Genomic DNA, 15,847 nt, shown 5'->3' with positions numbered 1-15,847 from the left:
GTTAATTTGCAGTAGCCTCTCGTCGCTTTCTGATGAAAACCTCATCGCCAAAACACTTTTTTTAGGAAAAAAAAAGACTATTTTCCCATTAACAAACATAGAATTATGAAACTTCAGAAGCTATTTTGAATACATTTTCTTGGTCCTAGAGTCATTAAATATTCAGAGAACATTGAGGGTAGTTACTGCTTTCAATTAATTTTTGAAAAAGAAAATTGGTAAACATGTAGTTACAGACAGAGGAAAAATAGCCATATAGAAAAGCACACACTGGAACGTAAACACACTTTAACAGAAAGTTATTGTTAATTCTAAATGAATGACAAAATACCTTTAGTCAGGACTATTTAAATGTAAAGTTTCTAGAGATATTCTGTGGATAATATTCAAATTTCGAGATATAATGTGATCTTGTAGTATGCCATTCTTTCTACACTGCGTATCATATAGAGAAATACGAATTCACTATTTAATGAAAACCTTGAAGTGGATAATATGAAACCAACAAAGGCCAAAATAATGTGCCTTATACAGTAGTAAGTAATTATCTTATGAATAATAAATATATGTATTTTTCATTTAATGTGAATGAAAATATAGCTTGTTTTAAAAATCCACCACCAGCATTTATCATTCATAATATGATACTTTCACAGGATACTGGAGGTTCTCCCAAAAAACTAAGCTAAATTAAAATGCAATTTTTGTCAGACCACCATGCTCATCTGACAGCTCCAATTTATAGTTCCAGGATCCTCGCTGAACCGTTTCTCCAGTACTACAGTTCATTTTCTCTTTCTTTGATTCTCACCCCCAAATCGTTCCTCCGACTTAATATCGGTTTCTGTCCTCCACTCACCGCTCACTCATTTCCCCCATGAGTCACCGTGTGGTTTGGACCGGGGATCAAGCGGTGACTGACTAAGACTTCCAGAACAGACATGAAATCAAATGTGGGTTAAAAGTTTAGAGAAGACACAGTGGAGACAGTGGGAGATCATAGTAGTATAGAAACAGTATAACAACTCAACACTCAACAGAGTGGGCTTGAGGGGCTTTCAGATGACAGTTTAAGATGTCTACCTCTGCACAGGGAGAGGCCTAATGACCTGAGATGGCCTCTCTGATCTGAATGAAGCATGTCCACCCTTCCTCCTTTTAGAGCCACATTGTTCTTTCCATGCGTCCCAAATGGCACCCTATTCCCTTTATAGTGCCCTACCCATAGGGCTGTCTGAACCGTGACATTTCTGGCCTACTGTGTGGCAGGCGGATAGGTTAGGCTAACTAGGTTACTGGGATAAATGATCACTTCCAAACCGTGTCAGACAGTGGAGGAGTAGGGGGTAAAATAACATACTACCTGGTTTTCATTAGCACTACCTGGCTTATTGTAAACACATGGTTTGCGTCCAAAAGCCCTATAGGCCCCCATCAAAATTAGTGCACTATATAGGGAATAGGGTGCCATTTGGGATGGACCCATGTCATGTTCTCTGTCTCAGTGGATTAGTAGCAAGCTGTCGGAGTGGGTCCACTTATCACGGTGTGGTATTGTATGATAGTTGTCTGTTTTCAGAGTGGATCCCTGGGTGGTTTCCCTGGCAGAGATCAAGCCTAGTCATGGACTGGAGAATCTTCATTAAAATAGCTTTTTATTCCAGGCCTATGCTTAATTGGTGTCCAGGAAACCGGCCCGTAGTATGAGAAATTGCCATTATCATCATTAAGATTACAGTGCACCAGCTGCAACACTCAGGATATTGGCGTTCATTTGGGTGGTCATGAGAGTGCCAACCCCGCAGAGGCAGTTAACTGTTTCATCTTTATTGTCAATGCATAATGAATGGTATAGAGTTCCTCAGGGTAACGTTAGCCAGAGCACAGTACTCTTCCTCAAGTCAGCTCTCATTACAGGGAGGTAGAGGAGATCCGCCCCAGACACACAGGCAAATTGTATTCCTGGTGCCAGCACACCCTTGATGTTGGAACATTGGTTCTGACAAGAACATTGTAAACATTAGAGTTGCATGTACAGAATTGTGATTTTCTCTGATCTGTAAAACTGGATAGAATTGGATACGTTGAGGGGTAGGAGTGTTGGGCCAGTAACCGGAAGGTTGCTGGATCAAATCCCCGATCTGACAAGTTGAAAATCTGTCTTTCTGCCCTTGAGCAAGGCAGTAAACCCCCAATAACAACTGTTCCCTGGGCGCTGATGACATGGACGTCGATTAAGTTGGGTTAAATGCGGAAGACACATTTCAGTCGAATGCATTCAGTTGTACAACTGACTAGGTATCTCCCTTTCCCTTTACTATGATTCTCATGATAATTATTTTTAAGACTCCCTAGACTGGCATGCCAATGCTAAACTCTGTTTGACGTTGACTGAACTGTTACACCAGGTAATAGCCATGTGCCACATAGTGATTCTGTGTTTCAGAGCACAGAACACAAAGGTGGAACTGACTTACTTGGTAGTGTTAACTCCTCATCCTAGCCTCGTGCTTCTCGGACTCTATAATAGTTCCCAGAATCATTCATGTGCAGCGCGTCACAGAGTGCAACTAAGCAGAGGAAACTTCTGGTCAGACCTCAATTTTGGGTCTTTGGCACAGAAAACAGGGCTCTTATGGAATAAATGATGTCCTGCTTAAGTAAGTGTGTTACCCAGGCTTGATGATTCACAAGCATGTGATCTCTAAATTAGAACATATCACAAAGAACCACATTGTCCACTATTGATATTTTTAAATATAAAAATTCCTTGTGGAATACCAAAACCAACAATTATGAAATGTTCTCACGCTTTACGATACAGCTATCCTAATGTTGTATTTAGCTTCAATGTATTGCATCTGTTAAATGGGTTTTTACAAAGCTTTAGAAAATGTATATTGATATATATAACAGAAGTGTCATTATTTTGTCAGACAATATTTTCAGTAAAACTAGAGACAACATAATAGGAGTGACAGTTATTGACTTAAAAACACATTTATCACCCGCTGTCCACACCCTTAAATCACGTCATTGCATTTCTCTCCCTCCTTAATTCCTCTAAGTCTGTAAAATGGAAAATATGCGAGTGATGCCAGTCTCTTACTGGAATAGCCACATCCATCATGTGGAAAACTATGGTTTAGGATGGAATTGTTTCAATGTCTTGTGGGTCTGGTGTTCGTATTGCTCCACAGAGATGTCAAAGAAAAGACCTGCTGGAGTTTCCAAGTAAAAAAACGAATCCACCCATCATTTTAATTCATTGTTTTATACAGTATGAAGGCATCTTGTGAACTTGGATATGAATACGGTTAGTAGGAAGTTCTGTAATGACTTGATGGTTGCATCTTGACAGGGACATCCAAAAAGCCATTTTGAATATTATTATTTTCCAAACTGTGGTTGGCATTTAAAGCTGAGTGTTTGACAAGGCGGGCGTTTCAAGGATTTGTGTTGTTTTCAGTATTTCTATTTGTATATTCAGATGGAAATCAGAATGTGATTCAAGACTGATATGTGTCTCCACACATTGCAATCACATACTGTACAATTTGTATTGAGTCCAGGGGATTACTGTAGCAAAAAAAAGCTTTAAGAGAAACAGCTCAGTACCTACAGTATATAGGCCTAGATGTTGGCTGCATTACAGATTGAAATTGCTAACGGAAACAACATCAATATGCCATTTATATTGAAATCCTGATATGTAGGCCTAGTGGCAGGCGTACAGTACATAGAGTATATGATGGATTTGATCAGAAGTTGCGTCCCTCCAATCATAAGTGCCTGATGTTACGGAAACATGTCTTGAAGTGTGTGCATTTGCGATCGCATTTGCAGTGTTGGGTCTAGTATTACAGCCTGGCTTTCTATTATATTTGGCCCTTAAAATACACTCAGAATACAATATTGAAAGATACGGTAGCTTATGATTCCACTAAAAGGCCATTGATTTGCTTTAACATGGAGTGGGGTAGCTTGGGTATGTGACTGTGAGAGAGAGAACTGGTTGTGTGACTGGGCTGGGGCTATGTTGGAGGGGTGTAACTCACGGTGACTCAGTGATCAGCTATGTTCTTGTTCAAGGTGAATGACTCACAGCACAGGGCTGAGGCCTGCTGGGATCTTCCTTTAGTTCCAATAGATATGCTTCCCCCTCCGACTCTGCCTCTACCACCACCACCACCGTAATTAAAGCCACCCTACGCAAAAATACCAATCAAAATGCATTTGGAACATGGAGGTTAAAGTTGCCATTGGGGTTTTTATGAAACATATTTTACACCGTGAGTAGTAAAATAAAGGTCCATTTGAAGCAGGACGTATATGTCAACATGTAGCTGGTAATGAGGCACTTGTTGAGTGTGCCACAATGCTGCTGTGAGTCACACAGGAAGATGAAAACAAAGAGGAATGGTGTGACCACTCCTGCTATTCCAGGGGGCTTGTTTGGCAATTGCCAATAAATAAGGGCTCAAATGAAGAGTGATGCTCTGTCGCTCTCAAGGTGAAAAAAATATATAGATCATCTTGTTCTCCAGTGTTTCTGAAACCAGAGATAATTGATATCATGTAATTGCCCATATACCGTGTTTCTGAAACCAGAGATAATTGACATCATGTAATTTCCCATTAAACCGTGTTTCAATGCCTGCTCCAGGTCTCAGTCTGGGTGAAGTGAGATGTCAAGTTTAGGTGGAGGAATGTTTTGGGTGTCAATGTTTTGAAGGAGAGACTGCAGTGCCTTTTTGTCTTGCCAACAGAAAATAAACCACTCTCAGAACTGTGTTGTCATATGCATGAGAAGCACAGTGCTATTCAAGTCATGCTGCTTTGGCATCTTAACATTTTATGATTTCACTCTTTAACAATAAATCTGAATAATTGTGTTGACTGAATAAACATGCTTTGCGTTCAGGTTAATGTGGCGCTACTGTTTCTGTTCAGCAATTAAGCCGTCTTCTTAGTACACACTGGGTGCTCAAGATGTAATCCACGCTCAGAAATGATAATGAATGACTCCATGGAAAGGGGACTTTGCAATAGGCTATAATCTTATTTTATTTCCATCCTCGTATTAAAGAAGATAACAATTTCCATCAAACTGTAATGAATCCACCCCCGTATGTATTTGTACTGAGTAACCTTTTGACTTGTTGTGGCTATACACACCAACACAAGCTCGAAAATGGACTTCCTTGGCTGTACATTCTGTGTATTGAATGATGGTACAGATTTCAGATGCAATCAGGTTGTCTTTTCTTTGACCACTGGGTCGTTCCACCAATTTATTGCCTTTTGAGAAGAGTAAATTGTAAAAAAAAAATATATATATATATATATATAAAAAAATATGTTGAATTTCACCAAATTTTTACGTTCTCTCTTAAAGGGCACATGTTTAACTTAATAAAAATGTTTTCCCATCTCATGAGGTTAAATGTAAAAAATACTATAGTAAGTTCCTATTAACCTCTACTGGATCTTTGTCCCTCTAAGTGCCTATTAATTAAGTGCCAAATAAAGTAACAGGCTTGACCATAACAGGGTTGATGATTTCATCTTAAATCAGCCATAAATCCCCTCATGACTGGGGGAATGGAAGCTTGTTGTGTGCAACAGGGAGTGGCAATTGAACGCAAGCTTCACAAAAAAATTAAATTGGTTAAACATTTCAAGCCCCTCTATCTATGGGTAACAGTCGTGGAAATAAAACACAATCGTCATACTTTAGTAAAAGTATAGTTACCTTAATAGAAAGTGAATCAAGTAAAAGTGAAAGTACCCCAGTAAAATACTACTTGAGTAAAAGTCTAAAACTATTTTGTTTTAAATATACTTAAGTATCAAAAGTAAATGTAATTGCTAAAATATACTTAAGTATCAAAGTAAAAATAAAAGTATAATTAATTCCTTATATTAAGTAAAGCAGACAGACCATTTTCATGTTTTTAAAATGTATGGATAGCCAGGGGCACACTCCAACACTCAGACATTATTTACAAAAGATGCATTTGTGTTTAGTAACTCCACAAGATCAGAGCACACGTTTAACTGGTTCCATTCTTTCACATTAGTAGGAATATATATTTTTTGACTTAGCTCAGTCTGAACAGTTGAGTTATTTCCATGAAACGACCGGGATTAGTTGGGACATGGCCGTAGCTTGTTTTATTACGTTACGTTTTGTGCAATGACTTTATGACAGGGTACAGAGGTGGAGAGTAAGGCTGTAGTGACGCCTCTAGCACTGCGATGCAGTGCCTTAGACTGCTGTGTCACTGTGGAAAGACTTCCTACTCAATATTAGAAATGTATCAAAATGCCTCACCATTAGCATATTTGATAAATAAATAATTAATTCAGAACTATTTTGTATTAATTCAGAACTTTTAAAAGTTTTTAAATTATGGATGATTTTAGTTAGGTTTATGTTTTTAACACTGGGTCTTGTCATTACACATAATTTGTAATTAACTGTCTAAGATAGTTTTGATACTTTTCTACTTTCATATGGTGTTTATTTGTCATTAAATTAATCAAGTTCAGTTGTATACATTTCATTATTTTATTTTATTAGGTTTTGAAAATCAAGGGAATTACATGCTCTTTAATACAGTAGAGATCTTCAATAAGAAGCAATTAATTCGAACAATCTGCTGTGTGACATTGTAGCAAGAAATTAAATATTGTTTGACTATTATATTTTTTTACACTTTAATACAGTAATACAGAATTTGATTGGGTTGTGGCAGATATCACACAAAGTGTTTTAATTAATATTGTGTGTGTAAGCAAGTAGAAGTTATGAAGTTACATTCAGGCATACTTTCATTACTTGCTACACTTATGTCTTTCAAAATTAATGTCATAACATCTTGATTTGTTATCAAAAATAGAATTAACTCATTTCCTCGACAGCGCCATGTTTTCCGTTTTAGTTCATATCTGTCCTATGTTCAGTGTTTTGTTACTGTAAGGCACCAGGAAGTCAACGATTGCATCCTGAATGGCACCCGATTCTCTTCATAGCTCATTACTTTTGACCAGAGCCCAATTGCCCCTGGTCAAAAGTATTGTACTATAAAGGTGCCATTTGGGACACACACAAAGACTTGTACCACACTTGAGAAAGAAACAAATATTATCCACTGGGGGATGAAAATGTCGTAATCTTTCCAAGGGAACAGTGCAACACTATTGGGGCCTAGTCACTTTGTTTGGGTTTGGGTCATTTCAGAGTTAGTCTCCAGAGAATTACTGGTACCGTATACCAGCCTCTTAATTAACTCGGACATATTGAACTACCCAACAAGCTTAAAACTCACTTTACTCTCTGTGGGCGTCTAGTCTGACATACTCTACAGTCTACTCTACAGTAATTGTTTTTCATTCAAAATGCTGCTATCATCCTTTGTTCAAAACCCAGCATGCTCTGAGAGGTAATGCTAGTTCTTACAGAGAATGGCCAGCCAAGTTCATTGTTCGATTGTAAGTGAAGGCAATGTATCCGGTTGAAGCTGTGGCAATTAGACACCTCCCAGGTGAATTGAACACGGCCCTTCATTCCAGTGGTTCTCTCTCTGTTTGAAACATGAAATAACAAGTGGAAAGAGAGAGTGTGATGAGGGGGAGTTTTTCAGGAGTGGCACCGACACAGAGTAGCAAGATCTCTCCCTATTCTGTTGTTGGAACGTCCCTGCCCGACTCCCTGGCTGAGCCGTCAGTGTGTGTGTCAGGCAGGTGTCCATGTGTGATCTCCACCCAGACAGGCGTGTTTGTGCTAGACAGAGCGGCTGCACTTTAAGTGTCTCCTGGCACCCACATTAATAATACCTGCTCCAGGTGGCTTGGCGGCCCACCTCCGGGCTGCAAATAGACAGTAAGGTAAGGCAATGAGTCCCAAACACAGAGCCACTGACAAAGTCGCAGTGGATGAAACTAACATGGTCAGTGATTGGCAATATACGACCAGCACTATTCACATTTCACACTTGCCCCAGTTGGTTCACTAGCTTGGTCACACCAGCGTACATTTACTACCACTAGTAATAACAAAGATGGTGTTAATCAGACCAGAATGGCTCTAACCACAATTTTAATAGGCCAGTACTCAGCAGGCATTTGTAGGAACTAAGAGACGCAATGCCCAAATGGAGTCCAGCTCATATTTCGGGGCACAATATTAAAATTCAGCCCAAATAAACAGGAGAAATAAAAACAAGAATTTCCCCTCCCCCATATATACATTGTTCTGTTTATGTCCACATGGCTGGGTGAGTTTATTTTGAAACAACCTCACTATAGAGTTTCATTAAGTCTGCTACAGCCAGCAGCCAGCCAGGGGCCCCCAGACGCCCCTCCCTGCCCTCCACCGCCTGGGCCGCACAGTGCCAGAGGCACACTGGTTTCCTGCCTGTGTTCTGACTGTGACACAGGGTGGAGGGGCACCCGTACCGTTAGAATGGGCTCTTTGTGCTGCAACGCTGCCTTTCCTCTTTCCAGCTCTGAGTCTGACAATGTTTTTCCTCCCCGTTAGACGACGTACCAGCTGCTGTTTGAGAAAAGGGGGTGGTCATGAAAATAAAAAAAGCAAGCCACATTTTTTGTCCAAGTCTCCATTCTAAAAACAGTAGGAACAGTAGGAGTGTGACACTTCTCATTCTCCGTCTATTACTCTACACAGGGCCCCCAATCCAACTGGGGCCCTATCAGTCTGTTGTGGGTTTTGGGGCCAGCACAGCAGCAGTGAATGATATCCACACAAGTCCTCTCAGTACTGTCTGTCTCTCTCCCAGTTAGAGCCAGTCCCCAAGATGAGCCTACTCTCTTTTAAAAACACAAAAAACATGAATTAAACGTGTGTTTTTCTCTCTCGAAGAACATTGTTTTGCCAAGAAAACCCCCTATGGTAGATTAGCCTCCTCAGCAGGTCATTTTGCGCCTATTATTACTCCAAGTGATTTACTGCTGTTCAACACTGGGCAATGTCCCGAAGTTACTTTGGCTCTCTGCCTCCCTCCTCAGGAAGCCCCAGGAAAGAAGACAATTAACTTATTTGTCCCTAAATTCATGGTCTGTCACCCTGAATGAGGATATCTCTCTCTTAAGGACCTAGTTCACATGTCATTAAATATAAATATGCCCAATTGCCATTGTAGAGTGCCAAGGGTAATGCACTTTGACTTATGTTTTGACTGTAGTCAGTAACTACAATGGCTTCTGGGAAATGCCATAATGTCCAGAGTTGAATGGGTCAATCCATTACTTACAATCACATTCTCAGGTGTATCTGCCAATGGTCCTACAGTACATGTAGAGTAGCTATGCCATAGAGTTCTGGGTAATCGTCTAGTCACAAAACCAGGAAATCTATTAGCGGCACAAAATGGCGATTGTCTTTGATTGCTGTCAGCATTGTTTCATTTCATGATATTTCTACTCCAGTGTCACACATCTGAACCGTTATTGATTTATTTTAGATGGTTGATTAGATGAGTGTGTTGACATTTGTTTAACCCGGTAAATGCTAAACACACTGTTTGTCCATCCACAAATATATATAGAACAACTGTTGGCTGTGGAGTCCCCATAGCAACAATATCAATATTTTCACTGCAGAATCATCATCATTTTGCCCCTGAACAGCACCACTGTCATCATCAACAAGAGTTTCATCTTCCCACCTGCATTACTCTGTCAGTGTTTACTTAGAATGACTTGAGTATCTCTTTATTTGCTGCAGAACACACAGTGAGGCTGCCTGCTGGGTACAGATGTCAATTCAACGTCCATTCCACGTTGGTTCAATGTAATTTCGTGAAACAAAGTGGGTGCCCAGTTGGTGGAATGCTATGGGTGGAAATTATACTGTAGTCCTGTCTGATGAACATGCATCGCTAGCAGGGAGTGCAATACCTGTCACAGTTTGACTTCAAAAATACATTTCCAACCATTTAATTTAGGCTACTGGCTATTGCTGTCAGACCAGAACTGCTTCCCTCAGTTCTGTGATCCTCAGGGAGACGACTACTCTCCGCCCATTTTCACTATTCCTCTTCTTACCCTTCAAAAACAAAGTTTAGTTTCCTGTGGGAATCACACATTCTTCCAAATCCCATTCTTAGATACACAGTACCAGTCAAAAGTTTGGACACACCTACTCATTCCAGGGTTTTTCTTTATTTTTTACTATTTACTACATTGTACAATAGTAGTGAAAACATCAAAACTATGAAATAACACATAAGGAATCATGTAGTAACCAAAAAAAGTGTTAAACAAATCCAAATATATTTTATATTTCAGATTCTTCAAAGTAGCCACCCTTTGCCTTGATGGAGACTTTGCACACGCTTGGCATTCTCTCAACCAGCTTCATGAGGTAGTCACCTGCAATGCATTTCAATTAACAGGTGTGCCTTGTTAAAAGTTCATTTGTGGAATTTCTTTCCTTCTTAATGCATTTAAGACAATCAGTTGTCATGTGACAAGGTAGGGGTAGTATACAGAAGATAGCCCTATTTGGTAAAAGACCAAGTCCATATTATGGCAAGAACAGCTCAAATAAGCAAAGAGAAACGACAGCCCATCATTACTTTAAGACATGAAGGTCAGTCAATCCTGAAAAATGTCGAGAACTTTGAAGGTTTCTTCAAGTGCAGTCGCAAAAACCATCAAGCACTATGATGAAACTGGTTCTCATGAGGACTGCCACAGGTAATGAAGACCCAGAGATTCCTCTGCTGCAGAGGATAAGTTCATTAGAGTTAACTGCACCTCAGATTGCAGCCCAAATAAATGCTTCACAGAGTTCAATTAACAGACACATCTCAACATCAACTGTTCAGAGGAGACTGCGTGAATCAGGCCTTCATGGTTGATTTGCTGCAAAGAAACCACTACTGAAGGACACCAATAAGAAGAAGAGACTTGCTTGGGCCAAGAAACACAAGCAATAGACATTAGACCGGTGGAAATCTGTCCTTTGGTCTGAGGAGTCCAAATTTGAGATTTATGGTTCCAACCCCCCGTGTCTTTGTGAGAAACAGAGTAGGTGAACGGATGATCTCCGCATGTGTGGTTCCCACCGTGAAGCATGGAGGAGAAGGTGTGAGGGTGTGGGGGTGCTTTATTTAGAATTCAAGGAACACTTAACCTGCATGGCTACCACAGCATTCTGCAGCGATGCAAAGAGTGTGCAAAGCTGTCATCAAAGCAAGAGTTGGCTACTTTGAAGAATCTATTTTGATTTGTTTAACACTTTTTTGTTTGCTCCATGATTCCATATGTGTTATTTCATAGTTTGATGTCTTCAATATTATTCTATAATGTAGGAAATAGTACAAAATAAAGAAAAACCCTTGAATGAGTAGGTGTGTTCAAACTTTTGATTGATAATGTATATTTTTTTATTTAACCTTTTTTGTAGTTGATATACCAAAAATGACACGTTATACTGGGTTCTATTTCCACATAGAACGATTGAAGCTAAATAGTTACCCGGACTATCTGCACTGGCCCTATCTTGCACTGTCTCTATGTACACTCACAAGACTATACAGGGAAAGGGTGATACCTAGTCAGTTGTACAACTGAATGCATTCAACTGAAATGTGTATTTTGCATTTAACCCAACCCCTCTGACTCAGAGAGGTGTGGAGGGCTGCCTTAATCGACATCCACGTCTTCGGCGCCCTGAGAACAGTAAGTTAACTGCCTTGCTCAGGGGCAGAACGAAAGATTTTTACCTTGTCATCTCAGGGATTCGATTCAACAACCTTTCAGTTACTGGCCCAACGTTCCTACCCGCCAGGTTACCTGTCGTATATACACACTATATACACACACTACATTGACACTCTCACGCGAAACCCAAACACGTTCACATTCACTACATACATACACACACACACACACACACACACACACACACACACACACACACACACACACACACACACACACACACACACACACACACACACACACACACACACACACACACACACACACACACACACACACACACACACACACACACACACACACACACACACACAAGAAGCCTTTCTGGTTTTAGTCTTCAGAGTGAGTTAATCTGGCCTGAGCTAATTACTGCAAACTAAGGAACTTTCTCTCTCTCTCTCTCACACACACACACACACACATAACACAAAACACGCATACCGACACAACACAAATACACACGCACACACACTTTTACACTCATCATATGCTGCTGCTACTCTTGTTCTCTATTTTACTAGTAATTATTACCTATCCTGATGCCTAGTCACTTTACCCTGCCTTCATGTACATATCTACCTCAAACACCTCATACCCCTGCACATTGATCTGGTACTGGTACTCCCTGTATATAGCTCCACATTGATCTGATACTGGTACTCCCAGTATGTAAACTCAGCAAAAAAATAAACTCTCACTGTCAACTGTGTTTATTTTCAGCAAACTTAGCATGTGTATATATTTGTATGAACATAACAAGATTCAACAACTGAGACAAACTGAACAAGTTCCACAGACATGTGACTAACAGAAATTGAATAATGTGTCCCTGAACAAAGGGGGGGGGGCAAAATCCAAAGTAACAGTCAGTATCTGGTGTGGCCACCAGCTGCATTAATAAGTACTGCAGTGCATATCCTCCTCATGGACTGCCCCAGATTTGCCAGTTCTTGCTGTGAGATGTTACCCTACTCTTCCACCAAGGCACCTGCAAGTTCCCGGACATTTCTGGGGGGGAATGGCCCTAGCCCTCATCCTCCGATCCAACAGGTCCCAGACGTGCACAATGGGATTGAGATCCGGGCTCCTCGCTGGCCATGGCAGAATACTGACATTCTCCGCTTGCAGGAATCATGCACAGAACGAGCAGTATCGCTGGTGACATTGTCATGCTGGAGGGTCATGTCAAGATGAGCCTGCAGGATGGGTACCACATGAGGGAAGAGGATTTATTTTTATTTATTTATTTGACCTTTATTTAACCAGGTAGGCTAGTTGAGAACAAGTTCTCATTTGCAACTGCGACCTGGCCAAGATAAAGCATAGCAGTGTGAACAGACAACACACAGTTACACATGGAGTAAACAATTGCCTGCAATGACAACAAGCTCAGTCCGATGATGCTGTGACACACCGCCCCAGACCGTGTCGGACCTTCCACCTCCAAATCGATCCTGCTCCAGAGTAATGCTCATTCCTTTGACAATAAACGCGAATCCGACCATCACCCCTGTTGAGACAAAACCGTGACTCATCAGTGAAGAGTACTTTTGCCAGTCCTGTCTGGTCCAGCGATGGTGGCTTTGTGCCCATAGACGACGTTGTTGCCGCTGATGTCTGGTGAGGACCTGCCTTACAACAGGCCTACAAGCACTCAGTCCAGCCCCTGTCAGCCTATTGTGGACAGTCTGAGCACTGAAGGAAGGATGGTGTGTTCCTGGTGTAACTCGGGCAGTTGTTGTTGCCATCCTGTACCTGTACCAGGTGTGAAGTTCCTTATGTACGGATCCTGTGCAGGTGTTGTTACACATGGTCTGCCACTGCGAGGACAATCAGCTGTCCATCCTGTCTCCCTGTAACGATGTCGTAGGCGTCTCACAGTGCGGACATTGCAATTTATTGCCCTGGCCACATCTGCAGTCCTCAAGCCTCCTTGCAGCATGCCTAAGGCACGTTCAAGCAGATGAGCAGGGACCCTGGGCATATTTCTTTTGGTGTTTTTCAGAGTCAGTAGAAAGGCCTCTTTAGTGTCCTACGTTTTCATAACTGTGACTTTAATTGCCTACCGTCTGTAAGCTGTTAGTGTCTTAACGACTGTTCCACAGGTGCATGTTCATTAATTGTGGGAAGCACGGGAACAGTGTTTAACCCCTTTACAATGAAGATCTGTGAAGGAATTTGGATTTTTACACATTATCTTTGAAAGACAGGGTCCTGAAAAAAGCGACGTTTCTTTTTTTTGCTGAGTTTAGCTCCATTCTTGTGTATTTTATTAATCTTGTGTTACTACATTTCTTTTTATAACTCTGCATCGTTAGGAAGGGGCTTGTAAGCAAGCATTTCAAGGTAAAGTTTTCACCCGTTGTATTCGGCGCAAGTGACAAATAACATTTGGTTGGATTTGATTTAAAGGTGAAGATTCACAGATCCTGTCTTGTTACATTAGCATCGTACCCGGCTAGAGATGCTCTGCTGCATCTCTTGCTGTGCTGCCACACCTGGCATGCTACCCCTATCGTCCAGATTGGATGAGACCCTGGAGGGCTTATCTGTTAAGTCTGTTAAGTGCATGACCTGTGGGGCATGACCTGAGAGGTGTGGCATATCGTGCATATTTCCTGTGTCTTGTGAAAATAACAATACCGGCCGGCAGTCAGTGTTGGGAGTAGCCAAACGGTCTGTCAGCCTAAAAGAATGTCGAGAACTTGTGCGAGCAAGTAGGGAGAGTGCTTGGGGTATACTTTTTAAATGTCGTGTTTTCTCTGCTTATATGAAGACTAAAGAAAGGGAAAGGGGGATATCTAGTCAGTTGTACAACTGAATGAATTCAACTGAAATGTGTCTTCCGCATTTAACCCAACCCCTCTGAATGTGCCTCCTTGTCGAGTCATTGTGGAACTGATCACAAATCCGTCATGAGATTTTGGTGGGCTGTCTTACTGGGGAGTTACATATATATTGATACAATATGTTTTACCTATGATATAATAAAGTCACTGAAGAGGATAACGATTATCAATAAGAGGACTGCAAGGCCAAAACGGGCACGTAACAATGCTATCAAGGTAGTCAGGTCAAGTGGAAACGTGACCTTTTCAGTCAGTTGTTTGCCATTTCTCTTGTTTGCTTATGTCAGTCTTACATTATCTGCAGGTATCTGTTCAGTATTACAGTTGAAACTCGTTTTTCAACCACTCCACAAATGTCTTATTAACAAGCTATATAGTTTTGGCAAGTCGGTTAGGACATCTACGTTGTGCATGACGCAAGTCATTTTTCCAACAATTGTTTACAGACAGATTATTTCACTTATAAACCATTGTATCACAATTCCAGTGGGTCTGAAGTTTACATACACTAAGTTGACTGTGCCTTTAAACAGCTTGGAAAATTCCAGAAAATGATGTCATGGCGTTAGAAGCTTCTGATAGGCTAATTGACATAATTTGAGTCAATTGGAGGTATACCTATGGATGTATTTCAAGGCCTACCTTCAAACTCAGTGCCTCTTTCCTTGACATCATGGGAAAATCAAAAGAAATCAGCCAAGACCTCCACGAGTCTGGTTCATCCTTGGGAGCAATTTCCAAACGCCTGAAGGTAACTGGTTCATCTGTACAAACAACAGTACGCAGGTATACACACCATGAGACCACGCAGCCATCATACCGCTCAGGAAGGAGATGCGTTCTGTCTCCTAGAGACGAACGTACTTTGGTGCAAAAAGTGCAAATCAATCCCAGAACAACAGCAAAGGACCTTGTGAAGATGCTGGAGGAAACAGGTACAGAAGTATCTATATCAACAGTAAAACTAATCCTATATTGACATAACCTGAAAGGCCGCTCATCAAGGAAGAAGCCATTGCTCCAAAACCGCCATAAAAAAGCCAGACTACGGTTTGCAACTGCACATGGGGACGAAGATCGTACTTTTTGGAGAAATGTCCTCTGGTCTGATGAAACAAAAATATAACTGTTTGGCCATATTGACCATCGTTATGTGTGGAGGAAAAAGGGGGAGACTTATAAGCCGAAGAATACCATCCCAACAATGATGCACGGGAGTGGCAGCATCATGTTGTGGGGGTGCT

The sequence above is a fragment of the Oncorhynchus kisutch genome, linkage group LG27 (genome assembly GCF_002021735.2).
Source record: "Oncorhynchus kisutch isolate 150728-3 linkage group LG27, Okis_V2, whole genome shotgun sequence".
NCBI classification, from domain to species: Eukaryota; Metazoa; Chordata; class Actinopteri; order Salmoniformes; family Salmonidae; genus Oncorhynchus; species Oncorhynchus kisutch.
Note: the sequence above shows the minus strand (reverse complement) of the source record.